This window comes from Macaca nemestrina, chromosome 6 (assembly GCF_043159975.1).
Source record: "Macaca nemestrina isolate mMacNem1 chromosome 6, mMacNem.hap1, whole genome shotgun sequence".
Taxonomy (NCBI): domain Eukaryota; kingdom Metazoa; phylum Chordata; class Mammalia; order Primates; family Cercopithecidae; genus Macaca; species Macaca nemestrina.
In genome coordinates, this window is record NC_092130.1 from 53,200,306 (window position 1) to 53,227,078 (window position 26,773).

Genomic DNA, 26,773 nt, shown 5'->3' on the forward strand with positions numbered 1-26,773 from the left:
GCCAGTGCCAGCATCTGTTGTTTTTGGTTTTGTTTTTGACTTTTTATTAATAGCCATTCTGACTAGTGTGAGATGGTATCCCATTATGGTTTTGATTTGCATTTCTCTAATGATCAGTGATATTGAGCTTTTTTTTATATGCTTGTTGGCCACATGTATGTTGTCTTTTGAGAAGTGTCTCTTCATGTCCTTTGCCCAGTTTTTAATGAGGTTGTTTGTTTTTCTCTTGTACACTTGTTTAAGTTCCTTATATATGATTTTAGACCTTTGTCAGATGCATCATTTGCAAATATTTTCTCCCATTCTGTAGGTTGTCTATGCACTCTGATAATAGTTTCTTTTGCTGTGCAGAAGCTCTTTAGTTTAATTAGGTCCCATTTGTCAATTTTTGCTTTTGTCGTGATTGCTTTTAGTGTCTTTGTCATGAAATCTTTGCCTGTTTCTAGGTCCAGGATGGTATTGCCTAGGTTGTCTTCCACGCTTTTATAGTTTTGGGTTTTACATTTAAGTCTTTAATCCTTCTTGAGTTGATTTTTGTATATGGTGTGAAGAAGGGGTCCAGTTTCAATCCTTTGCATATGGAGACCCAGTTATCCCTGTACCATTTATAAAATAGGGTATCTTTTCCCATTGCTTGTTTTTGTCAGTTCTGTCAAAGATCAGATGGTTGTAGATGTGTGGCCTTATTTCTAGGCTCTCTGTTCTGTTGCATTGGTCTGTGTGCCTGTTTTTGTACCAGTACCTTGTTGTTTTGGTCACTGTAGCCTTGTAGTATAGTTTGAAGTTGGGTAATGTGATGCCTCCAGCTTTGTTCTTCTTGCTTAGGATTGTCTTGGCTATTCGGGCTCTTTTTTGGTTCCATATAAATTTTAAAATAATTTTTTCTAGTTCTGTGATGAATGTTTGGTAGTTTGATAGGAATAGCATTGAATCTGTAAATTGTTTTGGACAGTATGGCCATTTTAAATGATACTGATTCTTCCTATCCACCATGATACTGATTCTTCCTATCCATGAGCATGGTATGTTTTTTCCATTCGTTTGTGCCTTCTCTGAGTTTTTTGAGCAGTGTTTTGTTATTCTCATTGTAGAGATCCTTGACCTCCCTGGTTAGGTATATTCCTAGGTATTTTATTTTTTATGTGTGGCAATTGTGAATGGGATTTTGATTTCTGATTTGTCTGTCAGTTTGGTTGTTGGTGGTGTATAGGAATGTTTGTGATTTTTGTACATTGATTTTATATCCTGTAACTTTGCTGAAGTTGCTTATCAGCTGAAGGAGCTTTTGGGTCAACACTATGGGGTTTTCTAGATATAGAATCATGCTGTCTGCAAACAGAGATAGTTTGACTTCCTCTCTTCCTATTTGAATACACTTTATTTCTTTCTCTTGCCTGATTGCTTTGGCTAGGATTTCCAATACTGTGTTGAATAGGAGTAGGGAGAGAAGGCATCCTTGTCTTGTGCCAGTTTTCAAGGGGAATGCTTCCAGCTTTTGCCCATTCATTATAATGTTGGCTGTGGGTTTGTCATAGATGGCTCTTATTATTTTGAGGTATGTTCCTTTAATACCTAGTTTATTGAGAGTTTTTAACATGAAGAGATGTTGAATTTTATCAAAAGCCTTTTTTATATCTATTGAGATAATCATATGGTATTTGTCTTTAGTTCTGTTTATGTGATGAATCACATTAATTGATTTTCATATGTTGAGCCATCCCAGGGATGAAGCCTACTCGATCGTGATGGATTAGCTTTTGATGTGCTGCTGGATTTCATTTGCCAGTGTTTTAGTATATGTGCTGCCAAAGTGAGCACGTTTGCCAGTATTTTTTTTTTTTTTGAGGATTTTTGCATCAATATTCATCAAGGATATTGGTCTGAAGTTTTCTCTTTTCGTTGTGTCTATGCCAGGTTTTGGTATCTAGATGATGCTGGCCTCATAGCATGAGTTGGGGAGAAGTCTCTCCTCCTCAATTTTTTGGAATAGCTTATGTAGGAATGGTATCAGCTCTTATTTGTACATCTGATAGAATTCAGCTGTGAACCCATCGGGTCCTGGGCTTTTGGTGGTGTTGGTGGTTGTAAGCTATTTATTACTGATTCAATTTTAGAGCTTGTTATTGGTCTGTTCAGGGAATCAGTTCTTTCTGGCTCAGTCTTTGGAGGGTTAATTTCTGTGTATCTTCTTTTTCTTCTAGAATTCCTTTGTGTAGTTGAAAAATGCTGCGTCAGACCTCCTGCACAGCAAGCTGACCAGCCCTAGGCTCTTTCAGCATTCATCATGTGACTAAATTTCAGTCCCTCCACTCAATAAAGCACTAACTACCTGGCCCTCTTAAAGTAAATTCACTCAGACAACAAGTAAAATACAATAGCAACAACAACAATAATAATCCTTATTAATTTTTCAGCACTTACTGTGTGCCAGGTACTCTGCTAGGCACTTTATTTTTTATCATCTTATTTCATTCTTACAAAAACACTATGCAGTAGCTGTTTTTGTACCCCCAATTTACAGATGAAGAAACTAAAACTCAAAAACATAAGGTGCTACCTTTACATGGTCCATATGAGGCACAGTCAGGATTGACTAGGGCTGAAGTTCTTAGCCCCTGCTCCATCATCTGGAGCCAGAACTATCACTTCCCTACTTTTACGAATATGATGAAGGACTGAATTTACTCTTTTTATTGGCTGTCAGGGATTTTTTTCCCCAAATCTGTATCTTCAGTCCACACCTCTCTCTCTTGGGTTCTAGATTTTTATGTCCATCTGCCTACTGGACACCAACCACTTGGACAAGCCCTGGTTGCCTCAAACTCAACATGTTCAAAGCTGAATACATCACCTGCTATCCCAAATATGCCTCTCTCCTGCTGTTCCCCAAAATCAGAAAATGGCTTCACAATCCACTCAGTTGTCTCAAGAGCAAATGCTGAGAGTCACCCTTGAATCCTCCTGTTGCCTCCACATTCAAACCATCACCATATCCTTGATTTCTCTACTGTATAATTTTCATGTGTGTCCACTTCTTTCCATCTGCACTCTCACTAGTGAAGACCACCAGCGTCTCTCATCTGAGTGCCTGCAATACCTCCTCACAGGTCACCAGGCATCTAGTTTTGCCCCTGTCCTGCCCTGCCCTCATCTAGAGTGAAGCCAGTAGGAACCTTCCAAAATGAAAATCTGATTAAGTCACTTCTGTGCTTAAAATTTTTTGGGGTTTCCCAGCCCATGAAAATAGTATCCAGTGTCTTTAAGTGCATTGCAAAACTCTTCAAGGCCTCCCTCTCCAATCCTCCTAGTCCTTCCTCCCCAGTTTCATCACTCATTATATATCCCATAACCTTTATGCCAGAGTTGTCGTGAACCTCCTCCCATTCCTTCAGTATTTTATGTCTTTTTGCCTCCAGGTCTTTACACATGCTCTTCCTTCTTATTGAAATATTCTTTCCTCTCCCCATTGCCTGGTAGATTAACTCCTCTTTATCCTTCAGATGTCAGCCTTAATGTCACTCTCTCAAGGTGAACATCCCTGAATTCTCTGATGCATTACATAGGATACCGTTTTTATTCTGCCATTGTATGTGTCGCCCTTTATTGTTAAGAAACAATTAAATAAGAAATATTTAATTAAGAAATATTTAATTGTTAAGAAACAGTTAAATGAAAAATATTTAATTGTTTCCATAAGGAAATGAATTGTGTCTGTCTTACTCATCATTAAATCCCGAAATATCGTTAGAGCACTAAACAAAGATAAGGCTTGAAAAATATTTGTTGACCAATGAATAAAGGAATTAACGAATATTCATAAAAGTAAGGAAGTGATAGTTCTGGCTCCAGGTGATGGAGCAGGGGCTAAGAACTTCAGCCTTAGTCAATCCTGACTGTGCCTTCTATAGACCACGTAAGAGTAGCACCTTATGTTTTTGAGTTTCTGTTTCTTCATCTGTAAATTGGGGGTAAAAAAATGAATGAATGGCAGTTGAAATCCTGGTGAAACAGGTGCACCTAAGCATCTCTTCTTCACCATATATGTGTGAACTTGACGTTTTGGATTCCAGAGAGAATATCACATTTATTCCCTAGTAACCTTCCTGTTGTTGGGTTCAGTACATTTTTTTCAGATTGCTGAGATGTTTTTGGATCCTGATTCTCTTACCTATTCTCTAGCATATTAGCCATCACTGCCAATTTCATGTTATCTGAAAAATTGATTAGCGTATCTTCTATATCTTCATTAAGCAAGGGCAGAGCCTAGTGACCCCCCATTAGATACCCATCTCTATTAATCAGCACCTATTGAGTATGCTAATTCAGTCAGGTTCAAACATGCTACATTTTCTCATCCTCAAGAATATCATGGGTAAACTTGTCAAGAGCCTTGATGAAGCCCAAATCAAGATTACTATAATTCTCCAAGCCCAATTCTCGATTTTCTTGGCCTATCACACTGACAGATAATATTCAAATAGTATCCCCTGAGCATACTCAAGTTGCTGTATAATTCCCAAGAAGCAAAACTAAAACTCTACCTCTCCCTCTGACTCCCACTAAAGAAATGATACTGTGGAGCAAGTGGATGACTGGGGCTGTAATGACAGCCAGCATGAGTCCTGGCCATTCTAGACCTAAGGCTCAGATGTGTGCCTGACAGCTGGCTACCGAGTGGTCACTCCCACCTACACAGCATTTCTGCAATTCATGCTTGGGCAGTCAGCCTTTCTCTCCCCTCCAACGAGAATGCAACATTTCAGCAAGCCTCCCTCTGGCCCTGACTCTGCATTCTTCTTAGATGGCACTTTATTCTTCCTGATTCCATTTCCTGGTGGTCTGCAAACATAGTGGAATGAAAACAGATCTATGTGGTTAAACTGATCCAATTAAAATCAGTAGAGACTAAGAAGTGCAAGGACCTTTTACCTGGAGAACTAGATATTCCACCAAAACAATTGTATTATGAAACACCAATTGGCTATGCAATGCAACACCCCACTGCCCCAGTTGGCAGACTCTGAAGTCCCAGAATTGCATGAGGTGATTAATGCCAGCATAAACTATATCCATGAATGAAGCAGGGATCAGTGAGACATATGTCATCTACTGCACACTGATTGCAGGAGGCATCAAAGCAAGTGAGACAGAAAAAAATATGTTTATTCTTTGACAGTGAAACCACTTTAATTACTGGTGCTGGGTAAGGTCTCTTGGTCAGGGTCCTCAAAGAAAACTAGAAGTTGAATTCCCTAAGAGAGTAGGCACAAAGAATTGTGATATTGTAACATCCCATTTCTAATCTACCATGTTTTGTGTACTAAGATTCTATCTATATACTGGCAATCAGATCAGTAGAAAACAACGGTCGAGAGAAACACAGAGAAACACAGCTAGAGCAGAGATATGTCAGATGTCCAGGCAGTGAGGGAAAGTAAATGTGAGATTGGACCAAGAACTTGTGAAAAAGGCAGACATAAGGATTTCTGGATGTGGCATTTACTGCTCATTGCCTCCTAAGTCCTCTCCCCACTACTTTGTTATAAAAGAATCCTGAATTTTTTAAAGCAGGATACATTGTTATTTACCTAAAAGATGATATTTTCCATCTTCCCTCTCAGTCAGCTTAGGATATAACTAGTTTTGGCCAACAAGCTGTGTGAAAAGGTGTTGCATGCTAAGTTCAGGAAATCTTCTTATAAGGGAGGGGGTACATTCCTTCTCTTACGTTCCTCCATCTTGCCGTGGAATGGTAATATAATGGCTAGACCCAGGTAGAATTCTTGGACTGTGAGGTGACCTTGAGAATAGAAGCCACATACAGAACACAGCAAAACCAGTGCCCATTTCTGGCCCTGTTGCTGCCACACCAGCCTTGGATTGCCTTATCTCCAGGTTTCTTTTGTGTGAGAAGATATAAACTATCTTGTCTAAGATATCATTTTTCAGGGCATTGTTCCTTGCAGCAAAGATCCAAATCATCACTTCTCCCCCTTCTAAGTGTTCACAAAAGACCCAGGCTCAGCTCCACTGTCTGGCTGCCCATGCTGATCACAGGAAGAGCCAGGCCAGTTAGCTCAGGTCTCACTCTTAGAAGGGGCCCCAAATGTAAGCTTTTAAGCTCCTCCTCAAATGAGATTTTACAGAGTCTTTGTGGGATTTCTGATGTTAAAAGCATTGATTTGTCTGTCACATTTGGAATCCTGTTTTGAAATTTTTAATATTTTTTTAATATCCCAAATGTCTTAGTCTGCTTTGTGTCACTATAAAGGAATACCTGAGGTTGGGTGATTTATAAAGAAAGATGATTATTTAGCTCATAGTTCTGCCCGCTGTACAAGAAGCATGGTGCCAGCATCTGCTTGACTTCCAGTGAGAGCTTTTGAGCTGTGTCAAAACATGGTAGAGAAGGTCCAAGGGAAAGCGGGCATGTTCAAACCTATGGGGCATCCTGGCTCTATAATAACCCACTCCTAAGGCAATTAATCCATTCCCCTGAGGACTGAGCCAGTCTTGAAAAAGGTAGAACTTACAACCCTAGAAGGACATTGAGCCACTCATGAGAGATCCACCGCCATGACCCAAACACCTCCTACCAGGCCCCACCTCCCAACACTAGATCAAATTTCAACATGAGATTTGGTGGGGGAAACAAACCATATTCAAACCATAGCATTAAGACCCTCAAATAAATAGAAGCCACCCATAGCCCAAGGGTGACTTTGCTTGCTGACATTGGTCTCCTATCAGTACTGATGCCAGAACCCTGGTCGAAGACTCTTATGGTCCCTCATTTCTCCCAACTGTCCCCAGAACAGAGTCCTAAACAAACAACATAACACCCAAGTTACCAGTGAAGTTAATGTTTGGTCACTTTAAATTCTTTCTTTTTTAGATGGAGTCTCACTCTGTCACCAAGGCTGGAGTGCAGTGGTGCGACCTCAGCTCACTGCAACCTCTGCCTCCCAGGTTCAAGCAATTCTCCTGCCTCAGCCTCCCCCAAGTAGCTGGGACTACAGGCACCCAGCCACCATGCCCAGCTAATTTTTGTATTTTTTGTAGAGATGGGGTTTCACCATGTTGGCCAGGCTGGTCTTGAACTCCTGACCTCAGGTAATCTGCCCACCTTGGCCTCCCGGAGTTCTGGGATTACAGGTGTGAGCCACCATGCCTGGCCCATTTAAAATTCTTGTTTGGTTATTCTAAAATTCACATGGAACTAAAAAAGAGCCCAAATAGCCAAGGCAATCCTAAGCAAAAAAAAACAAAGCTTGGGGCATCACGCTACCTGCCTTCAAACTATACTATAGGGTTACAGTAACCAAAACAGCATAGCACTGTTACCAAAACAGACACATAGGCCAATGGAACAGAATAGAGAATCCAGAAATAAAGCCACACACCTACAATCATTTGATCTTCAACAAAGTCTACCAAAATAAGCAGTGGGGAAAGCACTCCCTATTCAACAAATGGTGCTGGGATAACTGGCTAGCTATGTGCAGAAGAATGAAACTTCACCCTTACCTTTCCCCATATGCAAAAATTAACTCAAGATATATTAAGTATTTAAATATAATACCTCAAACTATAAGAATCCTAGAAGGAAACCTAGGAAACCCTATTCGGGACATTGGCCTTGAAAAATAATTTATGGCTAAGTCCCCAAAAGCAAGCAATGAAACACAAAAATTGATAACTGGAACCTAATTAAACTTCTTAAATTAAAGAGCTTCTGCACAGCAAAATAAATTGTCACAGAGCAAACAGACAACCTACAGAATGTGAGAAAATATTTGCAAACTATGCATCCAACAAAAGCCTAATAACCAGAATCTATAAGGAACTTATAAATCAATAAGCAAAATACAAATAACCCCATTATAAAATGGGCAAAGGACATGAACAGACACTTCTCAAAAGAAGACATACAAGCAGCCAACAAACATATGAGAAAATGCTCATCAGCTGGGTGCAATGGCTCACACCTGTAATCCCAGCACTTTGGGAGGCCAGATCACCTGAGGTCAGGAGTTCAAGACCAGCCTGGCCAACACGTTGAAACTCCTTCTCTATAAAAATACGAAAAAATTAGCTGGGCTGGTGGTGGGCACCTGTAATCCCAGCTACTCAGGAGGCTGAGGCAGGAGAATCACTTGAACCCAGGAGGCAGAGGTTGCAGTGAGCTGAAATCACACCACTACACTCCAGCCTAGGTGACAGATTGAGACTCCATCTCAAAAAAAGAAAAAGAAAAGAAAGCTCATCATCACTAATTATCAGAGAATTGCAAATCAAAACCACAATGAAATGACATACCAGTCAGAATAACTATTATTAAAAGGTCAAAAAACAGCAGATGTTGGCAAGGCTGAGGAGAAAAGGAAAGGAAATGCTTATACACTGTTGGTAAGAATGTAAATTAGTTCAGCCACTGTGAGAAGCAGTTTGGGGGTCTGCCAAAGAACTTAAGACAGAACTATCATTAGACCCAGCAATCCCATTACTGGGTGTATATTCAAAAGAAAATAAATCATTCTACCACAAGACACATGCACTCACATGTTCATTGCAGTACTATTCAGAATAGCAAATACATGGAATCAACCTAGGTGCTTATCAATGGTGGAATGCACAAAGAAAATGTGGTACATCTACAGCATGGAATACTATCAGCCACAAAAAAGAATGAAGCCAATTCCTTTGCAGCAACATGAATGCAGCTGGAGTCCATTATCCTAAGCAAATTAATGCAGGAACAGAAAACCAAATCCCACATGTTCTTACTTATAAGTGAAAGCTTAACACTGGGTACTCATGGAAAAAAAGTGGCAACAATTGACACTGGGGACTACTAGAGGATGGAGGGAGGGAGGGGGAAAAGGCTTGAAAAATTAACTATTGGGTACTATACTCACTCACTACCTGGGTGACAAGATCAGTTGTACCCCAAACCTCAGCATCATACAATATACCCATGTAAAAAATGTGCACATGTAGCCTCTGAATCTAAAATAAAAGTTAAAATTATCTAAATAAATAATTTATAAATTTAAAAATTAGCATTTGAGGAAATAGGAGAACAGATTGTTGTGTTGCAGCTCAGTTCTATACATCTGAACAGGAGAGTAGGGGAGGTAGGCTCCATGCCTCTGATGGAGTTCAAAGTGAACGAGAAGACGCCACCTGAGAAGGGAGTTGGATGACAAACTCAACTTTCACTCAGGACCCTCAGCTCCATCAGCCCTTGCTAGAGATGCTTCTTGTCATACCCGGTGTTAAAGTCTTCTGGGGAGAGGCGGCAGTGACCAAACTCAGGGGCTGTGTATTCTGCAGGGCATCTGCTACATAGAAAGATGCCCCAGAGAAACTACAGCCCAGCTACCATCTATGAAGAAGGGTTGCAGTGGGATCACTGGGGACTGTGGGATGAGAGCCTTCTCTGATCCTCAGGTCTAATTCATTACTTTTCAGGCAGCAACACTGTCAGCCTGATATCAGAGATAGTGGATCAAGTGGCTATTCCTACTCTCCTGCTCAGGGAATAACATGACCCAATGATTGTCACCCTCAATAAAGACCCCATAGAGAGAAAAGATTGGCACCCCCTATGTTAGAGAGGCAAAAGGCATATCCTCAAGTATCTTAGTTCCCCTTACTAACACATTTAGCTCTGTCATTATGAATTTATCTACAGCTTTCTAAAAAGCCTGTATAGTTTCAATTTCTTTTCTCTTGGGATAACAAGTTCCATAGTTTCATTATCCATAATGACAAGGGGCTGGTCATTCCACTGATTTGTTCTAAATTACTCAGCATTTTCAAGTCTGGATAATGCAACCTTTTAAATTAGGTCAACTATTCTGTCACCATGTCCACCAGTTACAGGGTTGTTATTGAACTTGAACAAGAGTCAGTCCCCATCTGTCACTCACAAAACAAGCTAAGCCTGGCTTTCAGGATCAAATGGCATTCATTCCACTCCACTTTCTGGAGAACGTGGGCCTCTGGACTCATCTGGATTACTATCCCTTGAGATGAGACTAGGGATCGGTCTCTAAGGAAATTGTAGGGAAATCATTTGGTAGCAGCTTCAACAAAACAAGATCAGTTGCTTGTGTTCTTCTTGTCACCCCAACACTCCCCTAGACACCTGCCCTGTTCCCATAGCAAAAGTTAAACTCTTCATCTTCACATCAAGAAGTAAAATATCTTTATCCAAATAGAATAAAGCAAATTCATGGACCATAGCTGAGCCTCTCTGACTATCAAGGATAAAACTATCGTCTCTTGCATGAACATCTATTTTTTTTTCTATCCATCTATCCTTTCTTCTCAGGCTCTTGGCTTTTCTATGAACTTGAGCAATCTTATCATTTTTTCAGGAGATAGCTGAATCAAAGTAAGTACATTTCTGAATCCAAAAAAAAAGAGTAATATTAGATCAAAAGGAAGTATTTTAAGGGATTTCTGGATTCTAAGGGTATCTCAGCCCTCCATCTTTGAGCTTCATCCCTATCTTTGATATATATCAATTGGTAAGTTATGAAGTAATTAAAATATTTCTCCCAGGCTCCCTAGTTCTTACCTAACTGCAAATTGGTTTTTCTTCAGCTCTTAAAAATTCTCATCTGATGTACTTTATGACCAGAAACTCAGGCTACCATGGGACTATTTTGACCATTTTGGAAAGAGTCAATATTGTTCTGCTGGAAAAAAACTGATTCTAAAGTATCAAGCGGGCATTGATTGGTCACACATTCGATTCATTCTGACAGTGATGATAATATTCCAAGTCACTGAATGTTATCATTTACTTTCAAGTTATTGGGTCCTTACCATGTGCTGAATGCCTCATTCTGTGATCTGTGGAGGCTTTTGATGGAGTAATTTCTCCTAGTGAGTTTTCTGTTAAAATTTTTCACATATGAACCATCCATATCATTTATCAATTCCATTTGACATTTGCTAAAATATAACCCCAAGATGAGTTCATGAGTTTGGAAATGGTATATAATGCAAGTCTCAAAGAAATCTGAAACACAGGTGATCATTAGAGCTGACTGTCTTTTGGAATTGCTGAACAATGCTTGGTGCAAAAAGCTGTCCTTGATGCTGAGGAGAATAGTACTTGTAAAGTTCCCACCTTCTACTTTGGACACTGAAACCTAAATAGGGGAAAATCTTAAGGCCCACTGTTAACACCATTGTTTGATGAGCTCCACGGTTCAATATAACATAAAGTTATATTGACCCCTGAACATGCTCCCCTCCTTAGGGAAGAATATTCCCTATCTTTATCAGCAGGGTATTTTTATTCAGTACATGTGAAGGTTTTCTCCGATATATTTCTAGTTTGTGGTTAAGTCACCTTATAAGGGACATTTCAGAAGCAGATATCTCTGGAAAATATTGCATATCACACATATTGCCATTTCTAACAAAGTCTTTTAAAGTAAACTTGGGGTTGATTCACAGAAGTATTCATGTTGCATTTTCATTTTGAATATTTAAAAACTCCTCTTACCTGGTTCCTTAAAAACGAAAAAAACCAAAGGAAGCCAGCCCAAGAATAGTCAGAATAGCTTGGTCTGAAAAAGCAAGAAAAAGGCATCTAAGACTATCTAAAAGTTCCAGTCCCTCCAGTGTGCCTCTGCAGCCACTGGGCAAGCATCCATTCAGTAAAATCCAGTTGGTTTTCGGTTTTTGCTTGTCTTTTTACAAGCATAGCCTGCACACTCTGGGCCCACAAGATGAGTGATTAGGGAGGTGTCAAGTGGAGAAATGCTGCCAAGCCTGGCAAATGAGTTTGTAGTTAATGTCAATGTCAGTTTTTCCAGATGCTTTCAAACATTTGAAGGACACTGCTTGAATGATGAGCTTTTAACCTTGCAGCTGGTCATTTGTTTTTCTGATTAGGACATACCACTGTCTCAACTTCCAGGTGGTTGTTCACCGTAGGCAATAATGGCCTCTTGTTTACTAATCTCTAAACTGTGCCACGTGTTCCTGGCTCATCATCGTGTGTAATCCTGCCTCTGAGTGCCAAACAATTGTGGAGAATCACTTTTGATCTTTTTCTCTTTGTTGTGTCAGAGATAATCATAGAATATTTAAAAGTCTAGCATTTACAGAAGGAAACAAATATTGTGTGTGTGTGTGTGTGTGTGTGTGTGTGTGTGTGTGTGTGTGTATGTTTTAAAACAGCAAATGTAGAATCAGGGAGTTCCAAAACACAGAGCAAAACAATCCAACAAAATGCATTTTTCAAAGTAAAATAAGGAAAGATGAAACCCAGGTAAAAACACTGCTCTTCAGAAATGTTTTACATTATCCGATCGCTATGGTTTAAATATCCCCTCCAAAATTCATGTTGAAACTTAATCTCCAATGTGCCAAGTATTGAAAGGCGGGGTCTTTAAGAGGTGAATGGATTGTATGAATTCATTCATTGCTTAATGTATTAATAATGGGTTATAATGGGAGTGATACTGGTGGCTTTACAAGAAGAGGAAGAGAGACCTGAGCCATCACATTCAACTGTCTCACCATGTGATTCCCTGTGCCATCTTGAGACTATCCTGAGTCCCCACCAGCAAGAAGGCCCTTACCAGATGCAGCCCTGGACCTTGGATTAAACCTGCATAACTATCTTTATAAATTACCCAATTTCAGGTATTCTGTTGGAAGCAACAAAAAACAGACTAAGACACCAATCAAGCCCTAGGGGCCACACACTCCCACTTTACAGTTTAGCATTTCATTTGTTGCATTTATAATTTACTTAATTTCTATCCATCCATACCCTCCCCTTGTGAACTTTAATAAAATCAGGGATTTTAGCAAAACCCCAGGGGTATGTACTTTCAGAATTGGGCAAAATCCCATTATTATAGTAGGCTCTGAATGATTGTTTTATTCTCTGGATGAGAGAAAGCCATGATTGCTAAGACTACAGTGGTACATAATATAGTAAATCAGCTTAATGATGTGTGAATAAAACTATATTAAGAAAAAAAGACTTGTTTCCCTGGATTCAAATGGAGAAACAAAAAAACAATTCTGGGTGCTTCAGGGAGACCAGAAAATCTACACCACAGAGTTGTAGGATTTTTTTCAAAGCCTTAAAACAACATGAGAAAACGGAAGTATCTTGGCCAAAAGCAGTCTCATGAATAACCCACTGAGAGTGAGATCTCAGCTTGGTTTTATATTTACACATTGTATCCAGAAGTTAAAAATTTGAAAAGCACCAAAGAACTAATCATGGCTTGAAGGGGTATGCTGGGAAGGTGGTGAGAGTACCCTTTTTTCCGTGTCAACATAAGATCTTAATGTTCACTGCAGTTGTTATAACAACTGTTTTTAAATAAAATTTGTATTATTCATCAAATATTGGCATCCAGAACATGGTGCCATCTAAAATTTATTACCTATTCTTATCTCCATACAACTGGCTTGTGTGGCTAAGGGAGAGAAAAGGCATAATTCTATGTCATGGCAGAGATTCTCAGCTAACAAGGGAAGGCTTCCAAGAATACTCCATTATCCCAATTTGCTCCTCTAATTTCCCATTTTCAGAATCATCACCCACCTGTGCCAGAAAATATTTGGGGGATAGAGCAGAGTGCTATAGCCAACAAGACAATGGTTCAAGTTGCTGTACACTAAATGGGAAACTTCAATAGCTGCAATTAAGAGATTCGATTTCAGAGAAACCCGTATCTTGAAATGACTGAGTTCCAAAACTGCTCTCTCAGAAGCTATTTGATAAGACATTTAAATACATTTTTTTAAATTGCAATTCTTGAACATGGAAAAAAATTCAAATAATACAAAAGGCTACAGTATAAGCCCCTTTCCTATTCCAAGTTCCTGCCCCCTGGCCACAGCTAACCCTCATACTAGTTTCTATGCATATGCAAACATATATTTTTATTTTTTCATTATTTCATTCAACATTTAAAATTGTATACACACTGTTCTGCATCTGACTCTTTTCACTTAACATATCCTGGAGAATACTTAATAACAGTAGTATATAGAGAGCTACTTTATTGTTTTTCACGACGGCATGGCTTCATTTCTATTGGTTGCTATTTAGCTTGTTTCAGTGTTTTGGCCCTGTAAATAACACTGCAATGTGTATGTTGGCCTTTTGTCTTTATTGCCATAGCCTTTCAATGGGCCTCCTCGTCTTCCAAATTAATCCTCTCCAGCTTTCTAATTTTCCACATTCCCACAGAATACCTCCAAATTCCTCAGTAGGTAAAAATTCTCCATTTGTGCTACCTGTCTTTTAGCCTCACCTCCTACCACTACCCACCAAGCACTCATCAGGCTGCCCATGCTGAAGCAACAGCTAAAATACTGCTGCCTTACTCATGCTGCCATACTTTTGGCATCATTTATCTTGAATCCTTCTTGGAGCTTGCTGGATGTGCTAGGAATGATAGTAAGATTGACCTTGAGCTCTGAACCTGAACCCTCCAGGGAAGCCATATTTAACTGCTTGCTGCCCTCTCAGTTTCCACCTGCTGATCCCAGCTAAGACTCAGACACCTGCAGTAAACACACCTGCAGCTTTTTGTATGAGGTAGGAGCTGACTTGTGCCTGCCATTTGCCTCCTAACACCTTGCCTGGACCTCTGACCCTGCTTTGCTGTGGCTGCTCCAACCCATGAGATGCCATAAGCAAACTGCCTAGCATACAAAAAGAATACTCAAATAAAAATTCTTTCCTGAAGGCACTCTAGTTCCTACTTGTGTTAGGCCGTTCTCTGCATTGACATAAAGAAATACCTGAGGCTGGGTAATTTGTAAGAAAAGAAGTTTAATTGGTTCATGGTTCTGCAGGCTGTACAAGCATGGTGCTGGCATCTGCTCAGCTTCTTGACAGCCTCAGGGAGTTTGTACTTATGGCAGAAGGTGAAGAGGGAACAGGCACATTGCATGGCCAGAGCAGGGGCAAGAGAGAGTGTAGAAGGTGCCACACACTTTTAAATAACCAGATCTTGAGAGAACTCACTGTCACGAGGACAGCACCAAGCCACAAGGGATCTGCCCCCATGACCCAATCACCTCCCACCAGGCCCCACCTTCAACATTAGAGATTACATTTCAACATGAGATTTAGATTTATTTATTTATTTAGATTTTTCACTATGCCACTTCCTTGTTTTGATCAAAGATCCAGGTGCATTCCCTGGTTTTCACAGTTAGTCTTCTGGTCCACTTTCAATCGGACAATACCAGGTATTGCCAGTTTCACCAGTCAGCAACTTTTCTTCCTCCAAAATGCCTTTCCTGGCATTAGTTCACCCAAGTTAAACATCAAATTTCCTCAATTCTAAAGTAGGATGATACTGTCCAGCTAGTGAAATGCCATTTTCCCCCCTACAAAGATATTGGCACAGGACAAATATATGTTTGTTCATCAGGGCATATTCAACCAAACAGAAATAACAAAAATATAACAGTAGCATGTCCCTTTGTCCCCTCTCCAAAACTCAACATTACTGCATGCCACAGACAGTTAAATAGAGAAGCCACACACTTCAAAATGTGACTGTGGCTAAATAGTGTACCAGTCATGCATTGGTTCAAGGGTGCAGTTGACATTGATGCAATATGCCAAGCATTAGCAGGAAGATCTTTAATCAATGCCTTTTAAAATAAATATTGAGTCTGATTCCCACCCCACTGCTTTCCCTCTATAAACACTCATGGGAGAGCTAGAGGAAAGATTCTTTTTAGAATGGGGTCAGTCTTATGAGCAAATGGATGAATGTTCTATGTGTCATAATGTAAACAATGAGGGAACTCTGTTTCAAAACATCCCCCATGGGACCAATTGTTAGATTTATTTCCTTGCACTAAGCCATTGTCTACAGAATAGCAATACTAAAATACAAATATCTCTTTTGGCAGGGGCAGCAATACATTAATGCAAGAAGAAAAATCTCTAAACATTTGTATTTAGCAATTGCTACTCTGTTCAAAGATATTTTAAAGTAGATGTTTAAGAAGAAAGAAAAAAAGACAAATCCTTGAAGAAATAGATTGTTCTAGAAAACAGTACTAATCATATACTGTTATGTGAGAAAGGGAGATTATAAATGAATTTATAACAGACCCATTTTTGTAAATGAAAAGAAGTGCAAATACCAGACTGCCATCCTTCCTCTTAAAAAGACTGGAAGAATAGTTTCCACAATGTTCATAGTGCTAATAGCCAAGGGGTAGAATATGGGTGATTTTTTAAATCTTCATTTTATCTACTTCTTTTGCTTCAATTTTTAATAAACATATATTTCTATAAGAAAACATCCTTAAAATTTATATGTATATATTCATGCACTTTTCTGTATGTTTCTAGGTTTAATTAAAGCATATCCTCAATGGAGAAGAGCATTTTATGTGAAGTAGAATGAATAATTGGGATTTGAAAGGGAGAAGGATGCATTGCACAGATACTTTCTCTCCTGAGAGCTGAATCACATAACCTAAGGAAAAAATTTTTTTTTCTCTGAGACAAATGAGATTCAGAGCAGGTAGAATGAACAGAAAAGGCCCTGGGAATGCTTTGGGTACATGGGCACACCTTGCCTTCTTCCTGAGGAGTTCTGTGAAGGTAACAAAAATTGAGACATTTCCTTCCTGGGCTTTGACATTTGAGCAGAAGCTTCCTGAGTTATAGGAGTGGCTGTGTAGGTCCTTTTCTGTTTTTTGTTGTTTGTTTCTTTTGTTTTGTTTTTACTTTATTGTAGTAAGAACACAACATGAGATCTAGTCTCAAATTTTTACATGTACAGTACATGGTTGTTGACTATAAGGTACAGTGTTTTACAGATCTCTAGAGCTTATTTATCTTGCTCAACTGAAACTTTATGCCTATTCATTAGACATAATCAATAAACATTAGGCATAATCAATAGGGAATCATTTAGGGAATCTCACCATTTACCTCTCCCCACAGCAAATATCATTCCACTCTTCAATTCTATGAATTTGATTATTTTCGATATCTCATATAGATGGAATAATTTGTCTTTCCATGACAGGATTATTTCATTTAGCATAATGAAATACGCTCGAAGTTCTTTCATGTTGTTCACATACGGCAGGATTTCCTTTTCTTAAGGCTGAATCATATTTCACTGTTTATATATACCGCATTTTCCTTATGCATGCATCTGCTGATGAACATTTGGGTTGTTTACATATCTTGGTTCTTGTGGCAATGAACATGAGAATGAAAATACCTTTTCAATATTTTTTGAAGTGGGATTGCTGGATCAAAGGCAGTTCTATTTTTAACTTTTTAAATAACTTCCATACTGTTTTCCATAGTGGCTGCATCATTTTACATTCCATAAACAGTGTGCAAGAGTTCCAATCTCTCCACATGCGTGCCAATACTTGCTGCCCTTTGGTTTTTTGATAATAGCTATCCTGACAGGTGTGAAGTAATAGCTCATCGTGGTTTTGATTTGCATTTCCCTAATGATTAGTGACATTTAGGATTTTTTCCTATACCTATTTGCCATGTGTACATCTTCTTTGAAAAAAACAGTTATTCATGGCCTTAGCCCATTTTTTAATTAGGTTCTACAACTATTGAGCTGTAGATGCTCTATATATTTCACAGATTAACCCCTTATCAGATATATGGTTTGCAAATATTTTCTCCCATTCTATAGATCATTTCTTCTCTCTGTTGATTATGTCCTTTGCTGTGCAGAAGCTTTTTATTTGATATAGTCTCACTTGTTCATTTTTGGTTTTCTTACCTGTGCTTTTGGTGTTATGTTCATGAAATCAATATCAAGACCAATGTCAGGAAGCTTTTTCTCTATGTTTTCTTCAATGGGTTCTTCAGTTTCAGGTCTTGTGTTTAAGTCTTTAATCCATTTTGAGTTGATTTTGTGTGTACAGTTTAACATACAGGTCTAATTCATTATTTTGCATGTGGACATCCAGTTTTTCCAATACCATTGGTTGAAGAGACTATTCCTTCCCCATTGTGTATTTCTGGCATCCTTGTCAAAGATCAGTTGACTGTATACATGGATTTATCTCTGGGTATATGTATATGATATACATATACCTGGTAATAGGTATATGGATTTATTTCTAGGCTCTTTATTTTCTTCCACTGATCTATATGTCTGTCTTTATGTCAGTACCATACTGTTTTCATTACTGTGGTTTTCTAAAGTATTGTGAAATGAGGAAGTATGATGCCTGCCCCTTTGTGCTTTCTGAGGATCAATTTAGCTATTCTTGGGCTTTTGTGGTTTCACATGAATCACAGAATTGTTTTTTTCTATTTCTGTACAAAATGCCACTGAGATTTTAATAAGGGTTGCACTGACCCTGTAAATCACTGTGAGTATGGATATTTTAACAATACTAAGTCTTCCATTCTATGAACGTAGGATGTCTTCCATTTGTTTGCATGTTTTTAAATTTCTTTCATCAGTGTTTTGTGATTTTCTGTATACACGTCTTTCACCTATTCAGTATATGCTTAAGTATTTTATTCTTTTTGTTGCTATTATAGATGGAAATGCTTTCCTAATTTCCTTTTCAGAGAGTTTGTTGTAAGTATACAGAAACACAACTGATTTCTGTATATTGATTTTGTATCCTGCAATTTTACTGAATTTGCTTAATAGTTCTAGAGGTTTTTTTTCCTTGAATCTTTAAAATTTTGTAAGTATATAAGATCATGTTGTCTGTAAACAGAGCTGTTTTGTTTTCTCCTTTCTGATTTGCATGTCTCTTGTCTCTTTTTCTTTCTTAATTGCTCTGACTAGGACTTCCAGTACTATATTGTATACATATGTTGCTGTGCTCCTGGTCTTAGAGGAAAGGCTTTCAGGTTTTTGACCTCTGAGTATAATGTTAGCTGTGCGCTTTTCATATACGGCTTCATTATAGTGAGGTAATTCCTATTCCTACTTTGTTGAAGGTTTTTTGTTATGAAAGAGTAGTAAATTTTGTCAAATGCTTTTTCTGTATCTACTGCAAGGATCATGAGATTTTTATCCTTTTTTTCTGTTAATATGGTATATCACATTAATTGATTTTTGTTTATTGAACCATCCTTGCATACTAAGGATAAATTACACTTGGTCATTGTGTATGTTTTTTAATTATTATTATATTTTAAGTTCTAGGTACATGTATACAACATGCAGGTTTTTTATATAGGTACACATGTGCCATGTTGGTTTGCTGCACCCATTAATTGTGCACGTGCACCCATTAATTGTAATGTAAATGCTGCATCATTTACATTAGGTATTTCTCCTAATGCTATCCCTTCCTCTGCTCCCCACCCCATGACAGGCCCCAGGGTGTGATGTTCCCTGCCCTGTGTCCAAGTGTTCTCATTGTTCAATTCCCACCTAAGAGTCAGAACATGTGGTGTTTGATTTTCTGTCCTTGTGATAGTTTGCTGGGAATGATGGTTTCCAGCTTCATCCATGTTTCTGCAAAGGACATGATCTCATCCTTTTTTATGGCTGCATAGTATTCCATGGTATATATGTGCCACATTTTCTTAATCTAGTCTATCGTTGATGGACATTTGGGTTAGTTCCAAGTCTTTGCTATTGTGAATAGTGCCGCAATACACATACGTGTACATGTGTCTTTATAGTAGCATTATTTATAATCCTTTGGGTCAAGGTCAAAGATATTTGGGTCAAATGGTATTTCTAGTTCTAGATCCTTGAGGACTCGCCACACTGTCTTCCACAATGGTTAAACTAGTTTACACTCCCACCAACAGTGTAAAAGCATTCCTATTTCTCCACATCCTCTCCAGCATCTGTTGTTTCCTGACTCTTTAATAATCACCGTTCTAACTGGTGTGAGATGGTATCTCATTGTGGTTTTGATTTGCATTTCTCTGATGACCAGTGATGATGAGCATTTTTTTCATGTGTCTGTTGGCTGCATAGATGTCTTCTTTTGAGAAGTGTCTGTTCATATCCTTTGCCCACTTTTTGATGGGGTTGTTATTTTCTTGTAAATTTGTTTAAGTTCTTTGTAGATTCTGGATATTAGCCCTTTGTCACATGGGTAGATGCAAAAATTGTCTCCCATTCTTTTTTTTTTTTTTTTTTTTTTGAGACAGAGTCTCGCTCTGTCACCCAGGCTGGAGTGCAGTGGCCAGATCTCAGCTCACTGCAAGCTCAGGAAGAAGATTCAACTTCTTCCTGGTTTAGTCTTGGGAGGGTGTATGTATTCAGGAATTTATCCATTTCTTCTAGATTTTCTAGTTTATTTGCATAAAGGTGTTTATAGTATTCTCTGATGGTAGTTAGTATTTCTATGGGATTGGTGGTGATATTCCCTTTGTCCTTTTTTATTGTGTCTATTTGATTCTTCTCTCTTTTCTTCTTTACTGGTCTTGCTAGTGGTCTATCAACTTTGTCCATCTTCTCAAAAAATCAGCTCCTGGATTCATTGATTTTTTGAAGGGTTTTTTGTGTCTCTATCTCCTTCAGTTCTGCTCTGATCTTAGTTATCTCTTGCCTTTTGCCAGCTTTTGAATTTGTTTGCTCCTGCTTCTCTAGTTCTTTTAATTGTGATGTTAGGGTGTCGATTTTAGATCTTTCCTGCTTTCTCTTGTTGGGCATTTAGTGCTATAAATTTCCCGTTACGCACTGCTTTAAATGTGTCTCAGAGATTCTGGTACATTGTGTCTTTGTTCTCACTGGTTTCAAAGAACATCTTTATTTCTGCCTTCATTTCATTATTTACCCAGTAGTCATTCAGGAGCAGGTTGTTCAGTTTCCATAGAGTTGTGAGATTTTGAGTGAGTTTCTTAATCCTGAGTTCTAATTTGATTGCACTGTGGTCTGAGACACAGTTTGTTGTGATTTCTATTCTTTTACATTTGCTGAGGAGTGCTTTACTTCCAACTATGTGGTCAATTTTGGAATAAGTGTGATGTGGTGCTGAGAAGAATGTATATTCTGTTGATTTGGGGTGGAGAGTTCTGTACATGTCTATTAGGTCTGCTTGGTGCAGAGCTGAGTTCAAGTCCTGGATATCCTTGTTAACCTTCTGTCTCGTTGATCTGTCTAATATTGACAGTGGGTTGTTAAAGTCTCCCATCATTATTGTGTGGGAGTCTAAGTCTCTTTGGAGGTCTCTAAGGACTTGTTTTATGGATATGGGTGCTCTTGTATTGGTGCATATATATTTAGGATAGTTAGCTCTTCTTGCTGAATTGATCCCTTTACCATTATGTAATGGTCTTCTTTGTTTCTTTCGATCTTTGTTGGTTTAAAGTCTGTTTTATCAAAGACTAGGGTTGCAACCCCTGCTTTTTTTTTTTTTTTCTTTTTTTTTTTTTGCTTTGCTTTCCATTTGTTTGGTAGGTCTTCCTCCATCCCTTTATTTTGAGCCTATGTGTGTCTCTGCACGTGAGATGGGTCTCCTGAATACAGCACACTGATGGGTCTTAACTCTGTATCCAATTTGCCAGTCTGTGTCTTTTAATTGGGGCATTTAGCCCATTTGTATTTAAGGTTAATATTGTTATGTGTGAATTTGATCCTGTCATTATGTTAGCTGGGTATTTTGCCCATTAGTTGATGCAGTTTCTTCCTAGCATCAATGGCCTTTACAATTCGGTATGTTTTTTCAGTAGTTGGTACCAGTTGATCCTTTCCATGTTCAGTGCTTCCTTCAGGAGCTCTTGTAAGGCAGGCCTGATAGTGACAAAATCTCTCAGCATTTACTTGTCTATAAAGGATTTTATTTCTCCACTTATGAAGCTTAGTTTGGCTGGATATGAAATTCTGAGTTGAAAATTCTTTCCTGCAAGAATGTTGAATATTGGCTCCCACTCTCTTCTGGCTTGTAGAGTTTCTACTGAGAGATCTGCTGTTAGTCTGATGGGCTTCCCTTTGTGGGTAACCTGACCTTTCTCTCTGGCTGCCCTTAACATTTTTTCTTTCATTTCAACCTTGGTGAATCTGACAATTATGTGTCTTGGGGTTGATCTTCTCAAGTAGTATCTTTGTGGTGTTCTCTGTATTTCCTGAATTTGAATGTTGGACTGCCTTGCTAGGTTGGGGAAGTTCTCCTGGATAATATACTGAAGAGTGTTTTCCAAGTTGGTTCCATTCTCCCTGCCACTTTCAGGTACACCAATCAAATGTAGATTTGGTCTTTTCACATAGTCCTGTATTTCTTGGAGGCTTAGTTTGTTTGTTTTTACTCTTTTTCTCTGAGCTTCTCTTCTCACTTTATTTCATTAATTTGATCTTCAATCACTGATACCCTTTCTTCCACTTGATCGAATTGGCTATTGAAGCTTGTGCATGTGTCACATAGTTCTCATGCCATGGTTTTCAGCTCCACCAGATCATTTAAGGTCTTCTCTATACTGTTTATTCTAGTCAGCCATTCATCTAATCTTTTTTCAAGGTTTTTAGCTTCCTTGTGATGGGTTCAAACATCCTCCGTTAGCTTGGAGAAGTTCGTTATTACCAACTTTCTGAAGCCTACTTCTGTCAGCCTGTCAAAGTCATTCTCCATCCAGCTTTGTTCCATTGCTGGCGAAGAGCTGCGATCCTTTGGAGGAGAAGAGGCACTCTGGTTTTTAGAATTTTCAGCTTTTCTGCTCTTGTTTCTCCCCATCTTTGTGGTTTTATCTACCTTTGGTCTTTGATGTTGGTGACCTACAGATGGGTTTGGTGTGGATGTCCTTTTTGTTGATGTTGATGCTATTCCTTTCTGTTTGTTAGTTTTCCTTCTAATAGGTCCCTCAGCTGCAGGTTCGTTGGAGTTTGCTGGAGGTCCACTCCAGACCCTGTTTGCCTGGATATCATCAGCAGAGGCTGCAGAACAGGAAATATTGCAGAATAGCAAATATTGCTGCCTGATCCTTCCTCTGGAAGCTTCATCCCCGAGGGTCACCCACCTTTATGAGGTGTCAGTTGGCCCCTACTGGGAGGTGTCTCCCAGTTAGGCTACACAGGAGGCAGTCTGTCCATTCTCTGAGCTCAAACACCATGCTGGGAGAACCAGTGCTCTCTTCAGAGTTGTCAGACAGGGACGTTTAAGTCTGCAGAAGTTTCTGCTGCCTTTTGTTCAGCTATGCTCTGCCCCCAGAGGTGGAGTCTACAGAGGCAACAGGCCTTGCTGACCTGCAGTGGGCTCCACCCAGTTCAAGCTTCCCCAGATGCTTTGTTTACCTACTTAAGCCTCAGCAATGTCAGACCCGCCTCCCCCTGCCAGGCTGCTTCCTTGCAGGTCGATCTCAGACTGCTACACTAGCAGTGAGCAAGGCTCAGTTATAATCAGATATAATCTCAGATATAATCTCAGATATAATCTCCTGGTGTGCCATTTGCTAAGACCAATGGAAAAGCACAGTATTTGAGTGGGAGTGTCCCATTTTTCCAGGTACAGTCTGTCATGGCTTCCCTTGGCTAGGAAAGGGAAATTCCCCAACCCCTTGCTCTTTCCGGGTGAGGTGATGCCCCACCCTGCTTTGGCTCACCCTCTATGTGCTGCACCCACTGTCCAACCAGTCCCAGTGAGATGAACCAGGTACCTCAGTTGGAAATGCAGAAATCACCCATCTTCTACATCAATCACATTGGGAGCTGCAGACTGGTGCTGTTCCTATTCAGCCATCTTGGAACAGAATCTGTGTATGATTTTTTTAATATGCTGTTGGATTTGGTTTGCTGGTATTTTGTTGAGGGTTTTTTTTTAATCTGTATTATTCAGGAATATTGGCCTATAGTTTTCTTTCCTTGTGGTGGTTTTGTCTGGCTTTGGTATCAGGGTAATGCTGGCCTGATGAAATGAGTTTGGAAGTATTCCTTCCTCTTCAATTTTTTGGAAGAGTTTGAGAAGAATTGACATTAATTCTTTAAATGTTTGGTAGAATTCAACAATGAAATCATCTGGTCCTGAGCTTTTCTTTGTCAGGAGGTTTTTGATTACTGATTCAATCTCCATAGTAGCTATAAGATTGTTCAGATTTCTGTCATGATTTAGCCTTGGTAGGTTGTATGTTTCTATGAATTTATCCATTTATTCTAGGTTATTCAGTTTTTTTGGTGTATAATTTTTCATAGTAGTGTCTTATAAATCTTCTTATTCATGTGGCATCAGTTGTAATATCTTTTTTCATTTCTGATTTTATTTATTTGAGTCTACTCTCTTTTGTTCTTAGCCTAGCTAAAGGTTGTCCATTTTGTTTATCTTTTCAAAAATCCAACTCTTCATTTGCTGATATTTTTCTATTTCATTTATTTCTGCTCTAATCTTTCTTATTTCTTTCCTTCTGCTAACTTTGTGATTAGTTTTTTCTCCTTTTTCTAGTTACTTTAGGTATAAAGTTAGGTTGTTTATTTGAGAACTTTCTTCTTTTATAGTGCAGGTTTCTATTGCTTAAACTTCCCTTGTAGTATTGCTTTTGTTGTATCTCGTAAGTTTTGGCATGTTGTGTTTTCATTTTCATTTGTCCCAAGGTATTTCTAATTTCCTTTTTTCTGTTTCCCCTTTGACCCAGTGATTGTTCAAGAGTGTGTTGATTCATTTTCATATTCCTGTGAATTTTCCCATTTTACTTGTGCTATTGATTTTAAGTTTCATTCCATCAGGGTCAGAAAATGATTTCAATCTTCTTAAACTTGTCAAAACTGTGTTATGACCTGACATATAAGCTATCCTGGAGAATGTTCTATGTACTCTCAGAAGAATAGGTTCTTTTGTTGGGTGGAATGTTCTATATATGTCTATCAGATCCATTTGGCCTATAATGTTGTTCATGTCCTCCATTTCCTTATTGATAGTCTGCCCGGATGTTCTATTATTGAAAATTGGGTAATGAAGTCTTTTACAATTATTGTATTGTTGTCTGCTTCTCCCTTCAGTTCTGACAATGTTTGCCACATATATTTAGGTGTTCTGATGCTAGATGCAAACGTATTTATTCCTGGTGGATTGAATATTTTATCATTATATAATGTCCTCCTTTGTCTCTTGTAATAGTTTTGACTTACAGTTTATTTTGACTGATGTAAGTATTGCCAACCCTGCTCTCCTTTGGTTACCATTTGTATATAATACCCTTTTCCATCTCCTTACTTTCAGCCTATGTGCATCTTTAAATCTAAAATGAGCTTCTTGTAGACAGCATATAGTTGGTCTTATTTTTAATCCATTCAGCTATTTTATGTCTTTTTATTAGAGAGTTTAATTCATTTACATTTAAAATAATTACTAATAAAGAAGAATTTACTATCACAATTTTGTTAATTGTTTTCTACTAGCCTTGTCGTTCTTCTAACCTGTCTTTTCCTTTCTTGCTGCCTTCCTTTATGTTTTACATTTCTTTTTTTTTTTTTTTTTTTTTTTGGTAGTGGTAGGCTTTGGTTCCTGTCTTCTTTTAGGTAACTTCTATTTTTTGTGTATGATTACTTTGGGACTTACATAAAATATCTTTTACGTGTAATATCTTATAACAGTCTGTTTTAAGCCAATAACAACTTAATCGTGTACCAAAACTCCATACTTTAATTTCTCCTCCCCTTACATACATTCAGTTTATGTTATTGTTGTCACATTTTATGTTATTTATATTTTGTATTTTAACATATTTTTAGTTATATTTATTTTTTATACTTTTGCCTTTAACTTTTGTGCTAGAATTAAAAGTGATTTTCCCACCACCATTACAGTAATGCAGTATTTGGTATTTGTCCATATATTTACCTCTACCAATGAGTTTCATACTTTCTTATGCTATCATACTTCTATTTGGCATCCTTTCATTTCAACTTTAGAACTCCCTTTAGCATTTCTTGTAAGGCATGTCTAGTGGTGATAAACTTCCTCAGGTCTTGTTTACCCCTGGAAAAACTGTCTTCACCAGACAAAGAAAAGCTGAGGATTTCCATCACACAGGTAATTTGTCTATGAGTTGTTGCTGAAATGATGTGTTTATAGGGGAAGACAGGTCCACGGCTTCCTACTCCACAATCTTGCTGACATCAGTTACTGTATATAGGTTTCTGAACAGCAGAAATATTGAAGGAAAAATAAATATTCTCTCCAAGAAACAAAAGGGAAAAAATGGAATTAGGTTAAGTAGCGATCGCTTAAAATTAATGTTTATATAATCATTATACCCATGTTAAATTATCATTCATATTGAGAAAATCAATATTTACTTTTCAAAATAAAACAGTATGTTTGAAATGGGGAAAGCATGTTTAGTTGACCACAGATTTTTCTTGATATGCAATGCTATCCAGCTTCTCTTTCTTTTCCTCACTCCCTCTATGATTTTTTCCTCCATAAGGTCAACAAGAAAAACAAAAAAGAAAATAAGAATATGCTACAGCTATACTTTCCCAGTAAGGCTATGCTGGTTTTATTTGCATGGGTTTATAGTGAATCTTCCACTAATCAAATCAGAGTGCAGGCTTTCAAAACCTTTTATTTTTAAACTCTGAGCAGAGTAGTACATCAATTAATAAAAGAAGAGCCTTTTTAAAAATTGCACAGTACATTTTAGTTTATAAAATGCTTTTATATTTTCTCATTTTGTCCTCAAACCAACTCAATTTAAATAGCTACTTCAAGTGTTCATTTCTAGCTTTTTCCTGCATGAAAATCATTCATTTACTTCTTTTGGTAATAGACCTCTCAATTTTCCTTTGATGAGGCACCTCCCTGCCATTTGCAGATAATTCGGGTAAGACTGACTTTATTCCATCCCCAC

At 38.3% G+C, this 26,773-nt stretch overlaps 1 protein-coding gene across 2 annotated transcripts in view; it reads right to left on the reverse strand.

Annotated features, from left to right (window-relative positions):
* LOC105472457 (multiple EGF like domains 10) overlaps positions 1–26,773 on the reverse strand; it is a 394,760-nt gene that overhangs the window by 253,731 nt on the left and 114,256 nt on the right. The window contains exon 1 of one of the 2 annotated variants that reach the window (XM_071098508.1): positions 11,528–11,551. The exons of the other annotated variant lie outside the window; for it this stretch is intronic. The gene's annotated coding sequence lies outside the window, so the exon portion shown is untranslated. Of the gene's footprint in view, positions 1–11,527; positions 11,552–26,773 lie in introns of those variants that run through there. 2 annotated transcript variants of the gene reach the window in all.